General features: G+C 45.1%; 1 long non-coding RNA gene across 1 annotated transcript; it reads right to left on the bottom strand.

Annotated features, from left to right (window-relative positions):
- Positions 1-9656: 9656 nt before the first annotated feature.
- LOC124964883 (uncharacterized) lies at positions 9657-15355 on the bottom strand. Its single transcript, XR_007105044.1, has 3 exons — positions 15259-15355; positions 13809-13923; positions 9657-10545 (listed from the first exon to the last, which is right to left on the bottom strand). It is a non-coding gene; the product is annotated as an uncharacterized LOC124964883 (long non-coding RNA).
- Between the last annotated feature and the right edge of the window lie 1525 nt (positions 15356-16880).

Genomic DNA, 16880 nt, shown 5'->3' with positions numbered 1-16880 from the left:
GGCCACTGTGGGCAACTTAATGAGACCCTGACTAAAAATAAAATTAAAAGGGTGGATGTGTAACTTAATGGTAAAGCACCTCTGGGTTCAGTTCCAGGTACTGCCCCCCAAAAATAAAATAAATTTTCAAAATCAATAACTACTATGGATAACTTAATAGAACCTGACTCTAGGTAAACTTAGCCTGAGGACTACTCCTAAATCACCTCACTGCTCAAATATGGCTAAAAGAGTTTTGACACCTACTCCCTAGTCACTAATTACTCCCCTCCAATGTGGAACCAGACCAACAAACTGGCGCTGAACAAACCTAGCTACAACGAGCAAAAAAATGTAATAACAAGATGATTAATCAAAACAGTGCTTTCAGCTGGCTGCAGTGGTGCACACCTGAAATCCAGTGATTTTGGAGGCTCTCAAGTTCAAGGCCAGCCTAGGCAACTTAGTGAGACCCTGTCAAAATAAATAAGAAGGGGATGTGGCTCAGTAGTTGTGGCTCCAGCAATCAATCCTCAGAATTAGGGGGGAAAAAAAAAAAACAATGCTTTCAAAGAATGATCTTGAGCCAGAGGGGGAAATGTGCAAGTTGTTAATCAAAATGGACTCGTGTCAAACCCTAACTGTTTTAGTCAGCTTTTTGTTACTGTGACCAAAAGACCTGACAAAAATTTAGGGGAGGAGGAGTTTATTGTCACTCAAGGTTTTATTCCTTAGATGACTGCGTTGCTCTGTGCCTGGGTGAGGGAGACCTCATGGTGAAAGAGTGTGGTGAAGGAAAGTAGCTGGGAACGTGGTAGCGGAAAGCAGGGAGTTTGGCTCCCCAAGAACAAAACATAAACTCCCGACACCCACCTCCTCCAGCCACACCCTGCCTGCCAACAGTTACCACCCAGTTAATCCCTGTTAGGAGACTAATGCAGTGATTAGGTTAAAACTCTCATAACCCAGTCATTTCACCTCTAAACTTTCTTGCATTATCACACATGAGCTTTTGAGGACACCTCATCTACTCCTATCTAAACCATAACACTAACTAAAATAAAATAAATCTGGGAGGTTAGGAAAAAAGAGATCTCATGCACGTATGCCTGATAACAAGAACTATTACAGGCAGCTGGGTGCAGTGACACTTGCCTGTAATCCCAGCTACTCAGGAGGCTCAGGCAGGAGGATTGAAAATTCAAGACCTGACTCAGTAACTTAGTAAGACTGTCTCAAAATAAAATAAAAAGGGCTGAGAATGTAGCTCAGTGGTAGAGTACCTCTGGGTTCACATCCAGTACTGAAAGAAAAAAAACTATTATTAAAGACTGCCAAGACCAGGCTGGGGCTGGGGTTGGGGCTCAGTGGTAAAGCACTTGCCTAGCACGCTTCAGGCACTGGGTTTGATCCCCAGCACCACATAAAAAACTACACAAACTAAAGGTATTGTGTCCATCTACAACTAAAAATATTAAAAAAAAAAAAAAAAAAAAAAAAACCTTGCATGAAGGTCATCACAGCCTTACACAAAGAATATTTCTAGTGACTGAGGTGCAGCTCAGTGGTCAAATATGTTTGGCATGCACGAAGCCCTGGGTTCAGTCCCCACCATAAATAAATAAATAGGCAACAACCCAGCAACTGTCTCTTCAACCTTGGACTGGCACCATTTTGTTATTGACCTTTGAACATTCTTGGGGCCAATGATGATTATTTCAGAGTAACTGATGTGATCCTTTTTATTTTGCCTTTAAGTCTTTCTTTGTCCCCTTCACTTAAACCATATTTCCCAGCATGTTCTGCTTCACGGTGCTCCCTGCTCATTCCCAAATTACTATCACTTTTTTTTTTTTCTTACTCTCCTGTCTTCTCTTTATTTTGAGACAGGGTGTCACTGTGTTGCCAAACTAGTCTCAAATTCCTGGGCTCTAGTGATCCACCTGCTTGAGCCTCCTGAGTAGCTGAGGTACAGGGAGGAGCCATCGTAGTCGGATATCACTATTATTTTGTTTCGTTTTGATTTGCAGTGCCAGGGATTGAACCCAGGGCCTAGCACTTGCTAGGAGAGCTCTCTACTACTGAGTTAGATCCCTGCCCCATTGCTACTCCTTAGTTTCTGTGTTTTGTTATTTAAAGGTTGGCATTAATCTTTTATTCTGATAACTTTCACAGCAAAATCTCTCCCTTGTAAGTCACTGTGCAGAATGAGAATTCCAGTACCCAGTTGTAATTCTCTGCCAAGCAAGGGTGAGCTGGTGGTGTCCCTTCTTTTTTGCATGTTTCTTATCAAGAATAGGCTGGTTGGTAGAGTGCTTACCTAGCATGCACACAGGCCCTGAGTTCCATCCCCAGCACCAAAGGAGGGGAAAAAAAAGAACAGTCACTGTTGGCGGAGTAGAAACCGGAGTGATGCAGCTGCCTGGTGCAGCCCAGGGTGACCGGAGCTTACCCACCCAGCTGGCTAAGTGTTCTGAATGCTCCACTGCACCTGGCCCCATCCCTGATGGATGTTCTCACAAGATTTCACATGGGATCACAGTGCCTAAGAACAACCTGTCCAGTGATTCAGGAAGTACAGTTTCTAAAAGTCAGCTATGCAAGTCAGGTCTGGGTTTGAGTTCCATCTCTGCCTACTCAAAAGCTATATGACCATGTGCAATTGACTTGGCTTCTATAAAGTGGAAAGAATTATAGTATCATCGTATTCTTCAGGGTAATCAGCATTAACTGACCCATCAAAAAAAAAATTCAAATCCCTGTGACTGAATTTAATAAATATATATTTGTCTCACAGACTCTGATGAGAGTCTGGTAACCCTCCTCTATTTTGTATTTACACTGCTGGGACATGTGGCCACCAGACTCACTGCAGGGAAAGAACCATGGAGAGGGCACATCAACTCCCATTGGACTTACCCCCAAATTGGTAGACATCACTTCTGATTATAGCCCATTGTCCAGAGGCAGTCACAGGGCCCAAACCAGCCACGAGTGAGACGGGAAAATGGGGAGAAACGCGTGGATATTTCATGGGACTAGCTTTCTTAGCCTTGAAGACCCACCTCCAAATGGTGCTTTTGATACCTGAGATGGGAACTTTTCACCCGGTGACAGTAGAAATGAAATTGAGTCAAATAAGCACAAATGTACAGGCAAGACTTTACCTGGACCTTCAGCCATAGGGGCTAACCATGGCTTCAGCTGAGGGGAGACAGCACTGGTTGAAGGACCAGGTTGCTCTCCAGACAAAGGGAGATGCAGGTTTTTATTGATTTACGGGGTGGGCTAGGATCTAGTAATTTCCAGTGACCAGAGGCACAGCTCCAAAAAGATGTCTCTTGAATGAAACTCAGACCACCAGGTGGTTATGGGCAACTTTTACTCTTGTAACTGGTGTAACTTTTACTCTTGTAACTCCTGTGCACATGCTGGCCTTTTGACTCCATCTGGGACAGAAAATACACCAGCTCCAACGGGCAACCGACATGTCCACTTGCAGGGCCCAGTACAATTTACCCCTTTTGAAAGTTAAGGCAGGGGCTGGGGGGCTGGGGATATAGCTCAGTTGGTAGAGTGTTTGCCTAGCATGCACATGGCCCTGGGTTCAATCCTCAGCACCAAAAAGAAAAAAAGAAAAAAAAAAGTTTAGGCAGCAAAGTGACAGATGTAATATGAATATAAAAATGTCATTCTAGTCCCCATCAGGCATGTGCAGGCCCAAGAGCCAGTGCTTTCAGCAAAAGCAGCCTTCAAGTCCCTGAAAAGTAAGCTAGGCAACTGTTATCATTGTGACCCACATCCAGAAGTGTGATCCACAAAACAGCTGTTGGGAACCTGTTCATGTATTGCCCAACTCAGTGACTACCAAGATCAGTGATTTGTTTACTTATTTTTATTTATTTACTCTTTAGAGGAGGAAAAGTTTATTTGGCTCATGGTTTCAGAAGTTCAGTTCATGGTAAGCCAATTTCCTACCTCTGGGCCCAAGGTGATGCAATGAGAACATCATAGAGGAAGGGCGGCGGGGTGGAGGAGAACAGTCCAGAACATTGAATAAGACAGGATGGACATTTAGTAAAGCAGGCAGGCAGTTAACAAATGAACTCGACAAAACCTTCTCTGCATGAAAGGCCACCCCCATAAGTTTACTTATAGAAGCATTCCAAACATTCCAGCCACCTCCTTTGTCCCAGGGGGCTGGAAAAAGGAGACGAGGCAGACCTGAGTGAAGGCTAGACTCACGGGTTAACCCATCAGAATGTCTCAGGCTCTTGACCAATAGTATTGGTATTTTTCCAGTACCTGATTAGCACAGATATTGATCAGTGCCCCTACATAGTGGCTATAATAAGGCCCCTAGACTGTACACTTAAGTGGTAACCCCTGTTGAGTCCTCGCTCACCCTGTGGGAGCCCTGTCTCTTCTTACTTGAATGAATCCTAGTTTTCTACACTCACTCTCCTGTCCATGGACTTCATTCTTCGAATTTGTGAGATGAGAGCCTGGAAAGAAGGCACTGGCAGCAGGCCCGCTGCAACATGACAGCAGCAGAGGCTGAAAATCCAGTTTCAACATGACAACCAGGAAATGTGAGCTTTGCTCACAGGGACAAACTGAACCCCAAAGGCATGCCCCCCAGTGACCTACTTCTTCCAGCCACAACTTCTACCTGCAGTCACCACTCAGTTAATCCATATCAGAGGATTAGTCCACTGATTAGGTTAAGGTTTCGTAACAGTCATTTCATAAGTGAACATTCTTGCCTTGTCTCATACATGAGCTTTTGGAGAATACCTTATAGCTATACCATAATATTCCACCCCTGGCCCACAAAAACTTATGCCCATTTCACAATGCAGAATACATTAATTCATTTTCAAGAGTCCTCATAGTCTTAACAGGTCCATACCCAAAGTCCAAGTTCAGATCTCTTCTGAGACTGAAGGCAAACTCAGCTGTTTTCCCCTGTAAATATGAAAAGCAAATTACATATATCCTGCCACAACTGGCACGACCATTAATTCAGAAAACTGGACAAGGTGATGAGGGATTAGAAAAGACAAAACAGACACACAAAGAGAGAAGAAAGAAGCTGGGACCAGCTCAGTATATTTATTATATAGATTTTAACATCAAAGGAGTTTTCTGTGAGAGTTTCTTCAAGCACACAGAACCAAGGTCAAAGACTAACAGCCCAATTATAATTATCAACTTGCACTCATAATTCTCTACCCAAGGCAGCTAGTGTCTGAACTGATAGTTCCGTGGTCGGCGTGGAACCTCCTTTTCAGCAGGGTGTCACCATAGCAACTGGGCAGACTCAACTGATGACTTTGTACCAGGAGTTCCCAGCAGAGGTGGTCCCGTCCCCGTACAGGTCAAGGACTATAATTCAAATCACTGCTCCCAACAGCTCCCCTTTTTTATTTTTAAGCACAAGTGATGAGCTATTATTTAAAGTTGTCAGATTTCTTCTTGGAAGATGTCACATCCTATTGTTACAGCACAAGGGAATTAGTAGTAAACACATAATTCTGCAAATGTACCATATTGAATGTTTTAACATATTCCAAGGATTAAAATCACTTAAGTCATTATTTGTTCAGCAAGCCATACAGGATCCGTAAGATTACTCCTGAATATTCTGGACGATGTAACTCCATAAGGTCTAGACTGCCATTATTTCTCGGCCAAATGCCCATTAAATGATTTTTAACTTTCTTCCAATCCCATTGAGAACCATGCCAGAGACCCTAAACCAAGTCCTTCAGTCTTGTAGATCAGGAACTTTCTTTTTAAAAGAGGAAAAAGCCTTAAATAACTTTAGCTGATGTTGTTAATTATATATAACCAACTTAATTACATATAAACTTTTTGAAATTTATCCTCCACAAATCTTTTGTAACTTTCTTAGACATTTTACAACCTTTTACTTTACCAGACAAAGACTTTATCTAGAGACATTCCCTTTAACTTTCTATATTAAAATATATTTCCATACCTAAAATTTTTAGCTGCTGATCCCCTTTTAAATTTACATTTTGAAACAATCCTTATGAAATTTTTGAATTTGGACAAATTACTCCACTTTTTTAAACACTTTTTTAGTTATTGATGGGTTTTTTATTCATTTACTTATATGCAGTGCTGAGAATCGAACCTAGTGTCTTACACAAGGCAAGTGCTCTACCACTGAGCCACAACCTCAGCCCCAAGTTACTCCACTTTAATAAGATGAATTACTTTTGTTTTTATAATATTTTAATTGAAACCCAACAGAACCCTCTTACACTCTTTATATATAAATCATACCTGATAGAATCTTAACTTTTAGTAAACTTGTGTTTAGTGAAGATACAAACAGTAATTGCAAACCTTTTCCATATATGAATTTATGAAAACACATCAAATGTTTAAATATATTTCCTTATGGAATTTAAGATGTTAAGAGTACTTGATTTTATATTTAGTAGTTGATATTTTAGCACTTTAACTTTGTAAATCAGATATCTCCTTAACAAACACATTTACGAAGATTAATTCGTTCATGTTAAACCCAATTTACTTATTTGTAACTGTAAAAGCCAAGATATCAAACAAATGTAGTTAACAGGATTAGCCATCTCTTTCTTATTGAAGAAAATTCTTAGAAGCAATGGACATTACATTTTAGACATTTTATAGGAACCAACACTTTATTGTCTGACCAACCAGAAAAACTTGTGAGTTAGTAATTTTTAAAACATCTTTATTTTTATCTGTTTACCCAATTTAAAGTGAACTTTTTATTTTTTATTTTTTATTTTTTTTTTTGTGGTGCTGGAAATTGAACCAGGGCCTTGAGCATGAGAGGCAAGCATTATACCAAGTGAGCTATATCCCCAGCCCAAACTTCTGTTTTAAGTCACATGGGCTAAAAGATATTTGATTCATTTCTTACTTTAATTTAAATTTAGAGTGCTCATTTATCTATATGTTAATTTTTATATCACGTACATGATATACGGACAGATATGTAGACCCAATGATACGATCTACAGGTGTTCACACATTCACACAACAGGAAACTGAGATGTGTAACTTTTTTGTAAGTGGAGCTCCAGAGGTAGGAGGCAGTGTTACAGATGTTTATTGAAGCTTCTATTAGATTTAACTTGTTAGAAATTAAAATAGAGCCTATCTCTTTTACATTATGACTTAAAAATACAGGGCAGGCCTGTACAGTTGGAAATGCCAGGTGTAAAATCTAACACCAAAGTCAAAGGGTTCAGGTGGCCACTTGTCCTGATGACTTTGAGATTTCTCCCCAACACCACCAGATCTTGCACATTTGGGATCTTTCCACTTTTCCTCCTGGTGTCGTATCATCAGGGAGGAGCTCGTTAAGAAAACAGAGTGGAAAAGAGAACCAGCCAGGCCAGAAGCGGCTTGGATTTAAACATGATGTTTTCTTCCTTTTGATTTAACCAATTCTCTGAAAACCTTATAAATCTTGTAGGCTTTGTAGGCCTTTGCAATTTACATTTTTAAATGCAAGTCTAGGAGAGAGATCTAACAGAAACTAAGAAGCAAGGAAGACTTATTTTTTAACTGTTTTTTTCTTTTATAAAATCATTTTCTTAAGATGTGGTGCTATAATTTATGTTTTCTCTAGAGACACTGTTGCAGCAGTGACAACATTGCTGACCGGGTATTCGGGTACTCGTAATTCTAATTTTTCCCTGGTTAGCCCTCTCCACCTCTAATTCCTATTTACTCTCAGTGAGCAAGGGCTCCAGTGGGGAGGGAGAGGTACTGTCAGCGGAGGACTTCTTGTTAACTGATTACTACCTTTAACAGTGTTTTTAAGGCCAGGAATCATGTCAGGAGCCAACCGTTTCACACTTTTATGAGATGGGTTGAGACAATCTTGCACAAAAGACCATAAAATGAAAGTAGCCACAGGGATCTGTCTGTTTGCCAAGTTTCTCCCATGGCTCTATGTTGACTACTCCCTCTTCAGGAAACCAGGGATAAGTTTTAGTAACAAATTTTAAAAGACTATGACAACTGTGCCTTCCTTGATTTAAGCATAGTCTTAAGCAAAGCAACATAGAGATCTCTTACTTTGGATCCCGTATGTCCCATGTTTTACACCAGGCTATCCTGCACTCCTCACCTTTATTTAAGTGCCCTCCAGTAGCGTCCCCTTCATCTGACATTTGAAGAAGTTCCCCTATGTCTGGTCCCTGTTCAGGAACCAACTGCCACAACTTGAAGGACCATTAATTCAGAAAACCTGACGAGGGGCAATGGGGGGTTAGAAAAGACAAACAGACACACAAAGAGAGAAAAAACTGGGGCCCAGTGGACATTATACTCTGGTAGATATATAATGACCCAGAGCCAGCTCAGCACGTTTATTATATGGGTTTTAACATCAAAGGGGTTTTTGGTGAGAAAGTTTCTTCAAATCACACAGAACCAAGGTCAAAGACTAACAGCCCAATTATAATTATCAGTTTGTGCTTATAATTCTCTACCCCAGGCAGCTGGTGTCTGAACTTGAAGTCAAGAACTGATAGTTCTGTGGTAGGCATGGAACCTCCTTTTGAGCAGAGCATTACCCTAGCAACTGGGCAGTCTCAACTGATGACTTTGCACCAGGAGTTCCCAGCAGAGGATGCCTCCATCACCAGAAAGTTCAAGGACCATAATTCAAATCACCTCTTCCAACAATATCCAATATATAATTGCATATAGTAAACATTTCCATTTCAAAAGGAAGATACAGGGTCATAGATAAAAGGGATAAGACCAAAGCAAGACTAAAATCCAGCTGGGCAAATAAGGCCTATAACTCCAATCCAGCATCTGAGGCATATGGCATTATTCTTTTTCAAATTTGTTAAACTTTTGGTATAGGAGATTGAACCCAGGGGTGCTTTGCCACTGAACTATATTCCCAGCATTTTTTTATTTTTCATTTTGAGACAGGGTCTTGCTAAGACAGATAACGTCTCACTAAGATGCTGAAGGTGACCTCAAACCTGTGATCCTCCTACCTCAGCCTCCCAAGTTGCTGGAATTATAGGCATGTACCACCACAGGCATTGTGATAGTCTTTCCAAAGGGCTTGTGTAGCTCTGTCTTTGTGGCCTTACTAGTTTCAGTCCATCTGGCCTTTCTCTTGGCTTCTCTCTGCTCAATTCATATAACTTTTCTAGACAGATATTTCATGTTACTCACATCTCTAGCGTCAGCTTCCTTTTCACATATTCATGCATCATCCTCTCAGAAGCAGCCCACAGGGACCTTGACCCTATTATATTTTGCCTGGCCTTCCTTGCTTTCCTTTGAAACCTCAGCAGAAGCCTCCATGACCCCCTAACTCCAGCATCCTGCATTCCTGCAGGACCAACAACTTGGTTGACACCAAGGTCTGCCACCATCTTGGGCAGTAGCCAAGCCTACTGGGACCATGATTACAGAAGCCTCTGAGTGCCTGGGAAGTTCAACCTGGTGAAAAAACTTCCTAGGCCCCTCTGTGTAAGCAGGTCCCTCCATGGGCTCAAAGGATTTTTTTTTTTTTTTTTTTTTACTTTTATAACCTTGAGCCTGAGATGGATTTTTTTCTTGCTAATTCCTGAGATGCCCTCAAGCCATTTTTCATTTTTTCTCTTTGTAAAGTACTTAGCCTCTCTTTCATGCCTGTGATGTCTTTAACAATCACAACTTCCTTAGCTCCAGTTTTACTCTCATTTTTCTGGTCAAACTGCAAGATTTTCAAATCTTTCTGCTCTGCTCCCTGATTATCACAATAAACTTGGCTAAAAAGCATCCACACCAGAATGCTGTGCTTTCTTGAAATTTCTTCTGCCTAATTAATTTATTAGTTCATCACCTTTAAATTAGGCCTCACAGAAAGTCTCAGGACATGGGCAGAACATGGACAACAGAATATTTGCCAGAATATAACATGAATGGCCTCTATTCTAATTTCCAGTACAGTGTTCCTCCTCCTCTGAAACCTCATGAGCCCAGTCTTTACTGTCTGCTGTCCTCTCGTCATTCTGGTCTACTGAGCTTCCACCTAACTCATCTATGGTAAGTTCCACTTATAGTGTTCTAGTTTTTCCAGCTTACATCTCTAAACTTTTCAAAATTCATCCACCCACAAACCAACTCCAAGAGCTTCAGGGCCATGTGGTCAGGTTAGTCATAACAATGACCCCACTTCTTGGTACAAATTTCTGTTTTAGTCAGCTTTGTGTTGCTGTGACCAAAAGACCTGACAAGAGCAGTTAAAGGAGGAAAAGTTTATTTTGGCTCACAGTTTCAGAAGCTCAGTCCATGGTCAGCTGATTCCTTAACTCTTGTCTCAAGGTGACACACAACATCATGGTGGAAGGGCATGGAAGAGGAAAGCAGCTCAGGACATGGCAGCCAGGAAATAGCCCAATATCAGTGATTTTTAAGTTGATGGAAAACAGGTGACATTAGAATGGTTAATTCAGGTTTTTCCTGTGGTAATTTCATCTCGTGCAAACATTCCTGTGATTTTAGTGGGTTCTCGTGGTGGGTCTGGGAACAAAGCACAAGGGTAGAGAAGCAACCTGCTGTGCTCTAAAGAGTAATTGTTTTTGCACCCAGGGGTTTATTTCATCGTCCCTGCCTTTTGTGCCACCATGATGGTTCCTTTTTTGGGGGGGAAGAGGACTAGGGATTGAACCTCGGCACACTTTATTACTGAGCTATGTCCCCAGCCCTTTTTAATTTGTTAAAAATTGTTTAATTTGGGGGCTGGGGTTGTGGCTCAGTCGTAGAGTGCTTGCCTGGCATATGTGAGGCCCTGGGTTCAATCCTCAGTACCACATATAAATAAAAAAATAAAAGTTCATTGACAACCAATTAAAAATTTTTTTAATTGTTTAATTTTATTTCTTCATTCATCATTCATTCATTGGTACTGGGGATTAAGCACGGGGGAGCCCAACCAATGAGCCACCTCCCTGCCCTTTTTCATATTTTGTTTTGAGATGGGGCCTCGCTGACTTGCTGAGGCTCTTTGCACCTGTGACCCTCAGCCTCAGAGCTGCTGGGATTGGGGGGGCATGCCACCTTGGTGGTGGGCATCCAGCCTTCAGGTCTGCACCAGGCCACGCCGCAGGCCCACGCCTGTGCTCTGCCCTGTTGGTGACCATGGACATCGCCGGCATCTGGATTTACCTGCAGGTCCCCGTGACCCTGGCCCCTGGCAGGGCCATTCTTATTTCTGGACACTTTATTTTTTTTTGCCATTCCCTATATTTTATATTTATACTCCATAATGTCAACAAGTTTTTGCAAATGCCTTATAAGCTAGGTTCCATTATTGTCCTCATTTTATAGATAAGGAAACTAAGACTCAGAGAGGGGAGCAACCTGTTGGCCATGGTGAACTGGTGGCTGGGCCAGGACCAAAGCCCGGGTGTTTGGCCTCTCAGCTGGACCCTGCACATGAGGCCTTGTGCTGGACTCACTGGACTGGGTCCCCCTGAGAACAAGACCACCATGTTCATACCGACAACTTTCCCACTGGCAGCTCACATGTGCTCAGCATTTGCCTTGTTGAATGTCGTCCTGGTCCTATCCCCTTGGGTCTTGGGTCGGGGTGGGCAACCTAACTGAAGCTGGAACCAGGACTGGGATGGTCTTCTGAGACTCTCCAGCTTCTTAGGCCCACTTGTTGTCACCTCACCTGAGGCAGTAAGGACCTTAACTCACTCCTCTCTCAACTTCCTGGCCCACATACCATGGAGGAGGGGAGGCATATGGCCAGGCTCAGAGTGGGGAGCCCCAGAAGGCACTGCCCATGCCTCACATCTTTTCCTCCACTGGAGACCAGGCTTGTCTTGCCTCTGCCCACATGAAAGTCTCTCAGTGCTTGGTTCATGAGAGCCACAATCTCTGGGTCTCTGCCACAGGGTATTCACCAGCCAGCAGGAAGTCAGGGACCTAAGTAGGTTACAGGAGCATGTTTGGGCAGTACCTAGCCAATTTGAGACACTATGGGATCTTTGGGTGGAAGGGACATCCATGCAGATGAGAACATGGGCGATTATTCCAGGTGAGTGGGAAAAGGGCTTGTGCAAAGGCCCAGAGGCAGAGAACTTAGTGGGTCCAGGACACAAAGATTCAGTCTGGTTGAAGAGTGACTGGGAAAGGTAATTTAAAGACCATGTTCACTTGGATTCTTGGTGCAAGATGACAGCGTCACCCAAGCACAATTTGTAACCCAATTCTGCATTTTAGGCCCATCTTAAGTACCCAAGGATGGCACAGGGAAGAAAAGCCTCACTGGGTCTTTTCTCCCAGCAAGAGCACCTCCCGCTGGTGTCGTAGCAGGCACAGGCCTTGAGGGGGCAGTGTCTGCCCAGAGATGGGCCAGCGGCTGCGCAGCACACCCAGAGGAGGGTCTTGCTGAGCCTTGCTGGGCAGGTGCGCACCTCCAAGCCCCAGGCCAGACTAGATCCTCAGAGCTCCTCCCATAGAAGGGACGAGCTTTCTGGCAGTTTTCCGAGGCATCTGAAGTCACCAGCAAGGGGCAACAAGAAGCCACCGAGTTGTGAGATGTATGTTTTTCAGGGTGTTCCCATATGCTGCTGGAAATAGTAGGCAGAGGTTAACTGACAACGTGTGAATACATATGTAGTCTGTTTGATTACATCCGGTGTAGGTCCTACTCAAAAGCATCTATTCAAGCAGGGTGCAGCGGCTCGTGCCTGGAGCCCCAGCCACTGGGGCGTGTGAGGCAGCAAGTTCACTTGAACCTAGGAGTTTGAGGTCAGTCTGGGCAACTCACTGAGACCCCCGTCTCAAAACAAAAAATTGAACATTTTAAAAATCTTCTGGTACCTACTATACTCTGCACTCCGTTCCAAGGGACCAAAAGGGGTCAGTTCTGGGCAGCCTAATATCACAGAGGCAGTGCCATCAAATCCCACCGCACACCAGCTCCGCTCAGGAGAGCGGCAGGGCAGGAGTTCTGTGGTGGGGTCCCAATCCTGACACCCTAGAGGCGAAAGCTCCACATTCCTCACCAGGTGGACAGGGACGAAGAATGAGGTGAAAGGTGACATGATGGTGACACACCCAAGCCAATCATGAGCCAAAGGTTTCACCAGAGAAGGGCCTGATGGCTGCAATAACCAGCGTTTACACAACTGGGCCCAGCAGACCTGAGCGCGCACCTGCGGCAGCCCACTGACAACGGGGTGATGGGGAGAATCTCCATGTCCCAAAGTAGCAAATGCAAAGTCAGAGGGCACAGCAGTGCTCAGGGTCACAGAGCCCTAGGAATCCAGAGCTGGCTGGGTAACCTGTGCTGAGCTGCCTCCTTGGCCGAGGTCAGCCTCTCTCAAGTCTCTTGCACAAGGTCATGCATTAAGAAAAGGAGGAACCAGAACCAGAACCCAGAATTCCCTGAGCCCATGAGCCACTAATCTCTGCCCAAGACCCCAACCTAGCCAAGCGCAGCGGGCACACCTGTAATCCCAGAGGCTCTGGAGGCTGAGGCAGGAGGATCACAAATTTAAAGCCAGCCTCAGCAACTTGGTGGGGCTCTAAGCAACTCAGTGAGACCCTGTCTCTAAATAAAATACAAAAAAGGGCTGGGATGTGACTCAGTAGTTCAATGCCCCTCAACTCAATCAAAAAAAAAATACTCTGCCTTGGGATCAACTTTGCCCCCCCCCCCCGCCCCCCGCCACTCCTGATTCCTCTGAGCAGGGGGCTTTGCATCCTTCCAGGGATCCCAAAAGCTAGGAACTCTGAGTACGAGCAAAGCCCCCCCCAACCCCCCTTACCTTTAACTGGCTCGGCCTCTCCTGTTCGTTCCAGAATTCCAAAGGGTATCAGCTGGAGTAATAATCTTAGAGCACAATCTCTGCCTGAATATTACACACATTCCTAGTGGCAGCCCTAAGAAGTAAGTAGAGTTATTCCCATTTTCCAAATGAGACAAATGAAGCTCAGAGAGGTTAGGTCACTTTCCCAAGGAAACATAGCTATGGATCAGATTCATAGGTTGAAGAGATTCCAAAAGCAGGTAGTAATTTATAAACTTCATTATAACCATAATATGAGAGGGTTAGTGGGTTTTGTTGTTGTTGCTGTTGTTGTTTGCTTGTTGTTTTGTTTTTTTGTGGTACTGGGATTGAACCCAGGGCTTCATGCATGCTAGGCATCTGCTCTGAGCTATATCCTCAGTCTTTTGTACTGGGGATTGAACTTGGGGGCACCTAACCACTGAGCCACATCCCCAGTCATGTTTAAAATTTTGGTCTCACTAAATTGCCCAGTCTGGCTTTGAATTTGTGTTCCTCCTACCTCAATTCCCAGCCCAGTTTGAGAGGACTTTTAAAAACATATTTAGCTAGGTGCATTGGCACACACCTATAATCTCAGAGGCTCAGGAGGCTGAGGCAGGAGGATGGCAGGTTCAAAACCAGCCTCAGACATTTAGCAAGACCCTAAGCAACTTACCAACACTGTCTCAAAATGAAAAAGATCTAGGGATGTAGCTCAGTGATAAAGTGCCTCTGGGTTCAATCCCCAGTACCCCAATCCCTCCCCGTGCCCTACCAAAAATTGCAGGGGCTGAGGCGGAGCTGTCTGGGAGCACTTGCTTAGTGTGAGTGAGGCCCTGGGCTGCGTCCCCAGTACTGCAAATAACAACAAAGATGTGGGCCCCCAGCCTTTAGGGATTCTGATTTTGCAGGCCCAGAAATGTATTTTTGAACAGGTTCCCCAGATGTCCTTGACGTCTTGGGCTCTGACATGTTCCTGAGGGTGATAGAATTGTCTCTAACCACCGATAGTCCTGCCCTGAACCCACCTGTCAGCAAGGACATCTAAAAGCCTCCTAACCCCAGCGCCAGGGTGGCAGCTCTAGATCAAGCCCAGCTGTGACTGGAGCCTGCTGCCCCCAGAGAAGTCCCACAGGCTCTGGCAGTTGGCCGCGTTCCCTCCCGCAGGTGACGGGCTCACCGCCCTCGTGCAGGAAACCTGCCGGGCTGGTTTGCCAGGGAAGAGGCGGGACCTGTTGTTCCATCTTCCAGTTCTTTTCGATTCCGACTTATCAGGAGCTCAGCCTTGGCCTTGGGCTCAGACTTGGCCCTGGAATTGGAGGTGGGACCTTGTGGGGACGAGTTCAAGGCAGGAGGTCACTCTGACCTTAGCCTACTTTGTAGATGCCAAGGGGGTGGAAGGCCCCAGGACAGTCCCCACCCCACTAATCACACCCTGGCCGCCCACCTGTGAGGCTTGTCTCTCTTCGTCAACCTCCGCCGCCCTGCGGCATGCTCATCCGCCTCAGCCGGCTGGAGCTCCGTGGTGTCGCAATGTCGGCCCCTCCTGTTACCCAGCCCATCTCTGGAAGAAGTCCCAGGCTTCCTGCTAAGGTGCTTAGGGGCGGGCTTAGTCAGGGACGGATCGGATATGGCAGAGGAAACTGAGGTCTTGATGACCCGTCTGGGTATAGATTGCTTGTTTTACAATCTGTGGCCAAACAGAGAAAGCTCAGCAGGCCGCGGCATGGAGAGAGGGACACAAGAGGCTGACCTAGTGGTTTCACCTCACCAGGCCCCAGTTTCCTCATCTGTAAAACAGGACACACAGCGCCTGCCCTGCCCACTCACAGAGGTCACCTTTACAAAGTTCAGCTTAATGATCGCCCTGGTGGCCTAAAGGCTGCCTGTGTTGTGCGCTCTAAGCATATTCCAGGCCCTGGGGATCACAGGGGGACCTCAGTGAGCCAACACTGCAAGGAGAGAAAGGCGGGTGGGGTGTGCTGGGACAGTGACCTCAGCTACGTGGGCGCTGGCCTCAGTCACACTCAGTCAACACATGTTTTTCAGGTTCTGCTCTTAACTCCAGGGTGCAGAACTGAGCTAAAGGAACGTCCCTGTCCTTGTGAGCTTACCTTCCAAGAATGGATGAACAGTAGAGCAAATAAAAAATAAATCTTTGGGGCTGGGGTTGTGGCTCAGTGGTCACCTAGCACATGTGAGGCACTGGGTTTGATCCTCAGCACCACACAAAAATAAAGGGATCGCGTCCATCTAAAACTAAAACAATATTTAAAAGAATAAAAATTTTAAAAAGTAAATCTTTGTTCAGTTGCAGATAAGTGCCAGAAAGAAGAAAAAAAAAAAAAAAAAAAAAAAGGGAAGAGAGGAGACAAGAAGCTGGCAAAATTCTGGCCTCCCCAGCTCCCCCAAATAGATATTGAATGCATTTGAATTTAGCTCCAGGGCTGGGGGTGTGACTCAGTGCTAGAGAGCTTGCCTAGCATTGGTGAGTCTGTGAGCACTGTTGGGTGAGGGACACATTTAGGGGCCTGGGAAGAACAGGCTTTAATAGGGTGGGGAGGTAGCAGTGGGGTAGAGACCGTAGGAGGTGGGGGAGGGGCCCTTGGCGACCTGGGAGGGGGACATCAAGCGCAAGTGGAGAAGGCCCTGAGGCAGGGAGAGCCCATGAAGCTGCCACGGGGCTCACAGGTGACCAAGGAGACAAGATTGGCAAGGGCTTACCCTCCCACCCTCCGGAGTGAGATGGGCGGGGCTTCAAGCAGAAAAGTGATAAAATCAGATTGCGTTCTTTTTCAGTATTGGAGGTTGAATCCAGGGCCTGGCAAATGCTGGGTAAGTGCTCTGCCATTCAGCTGCATCCCCAGCCCTTTTTAAATTTTTTATTTTGAGGCAGGGTCTTGCTAAATTCCCGAGACTGGCCTCAACCTTGCAATCCTTCAGCCTCAGTTTCCTGAGTAGCAGGGGTTACAGGTGTGCGTGCCCACCAAGTCTGGCACCTACTTGCATTTTGATGAGATCCTCTGTTCCCTGTGGAGGCGGGTGGGCGGAAGCAGGTGAAGGGTGAGC

The sequence above is a fragment of the Sciurus carolinensis genome, chromosome 14 (assembly GCF_902686445.1).
Source record: "Sciurus carolinensis chromosome 14, mSciCar1.2, whole genome shotgun sequence".
NCBI lineage: Eukaryota > Metazoa > Chordata > Mammalia > Rodentia > Sciuridae > Sciurus > Sciurus carolinensis.
This window is presented reverse-complemented; position numbering and strand designations above follow the sequence as displayed.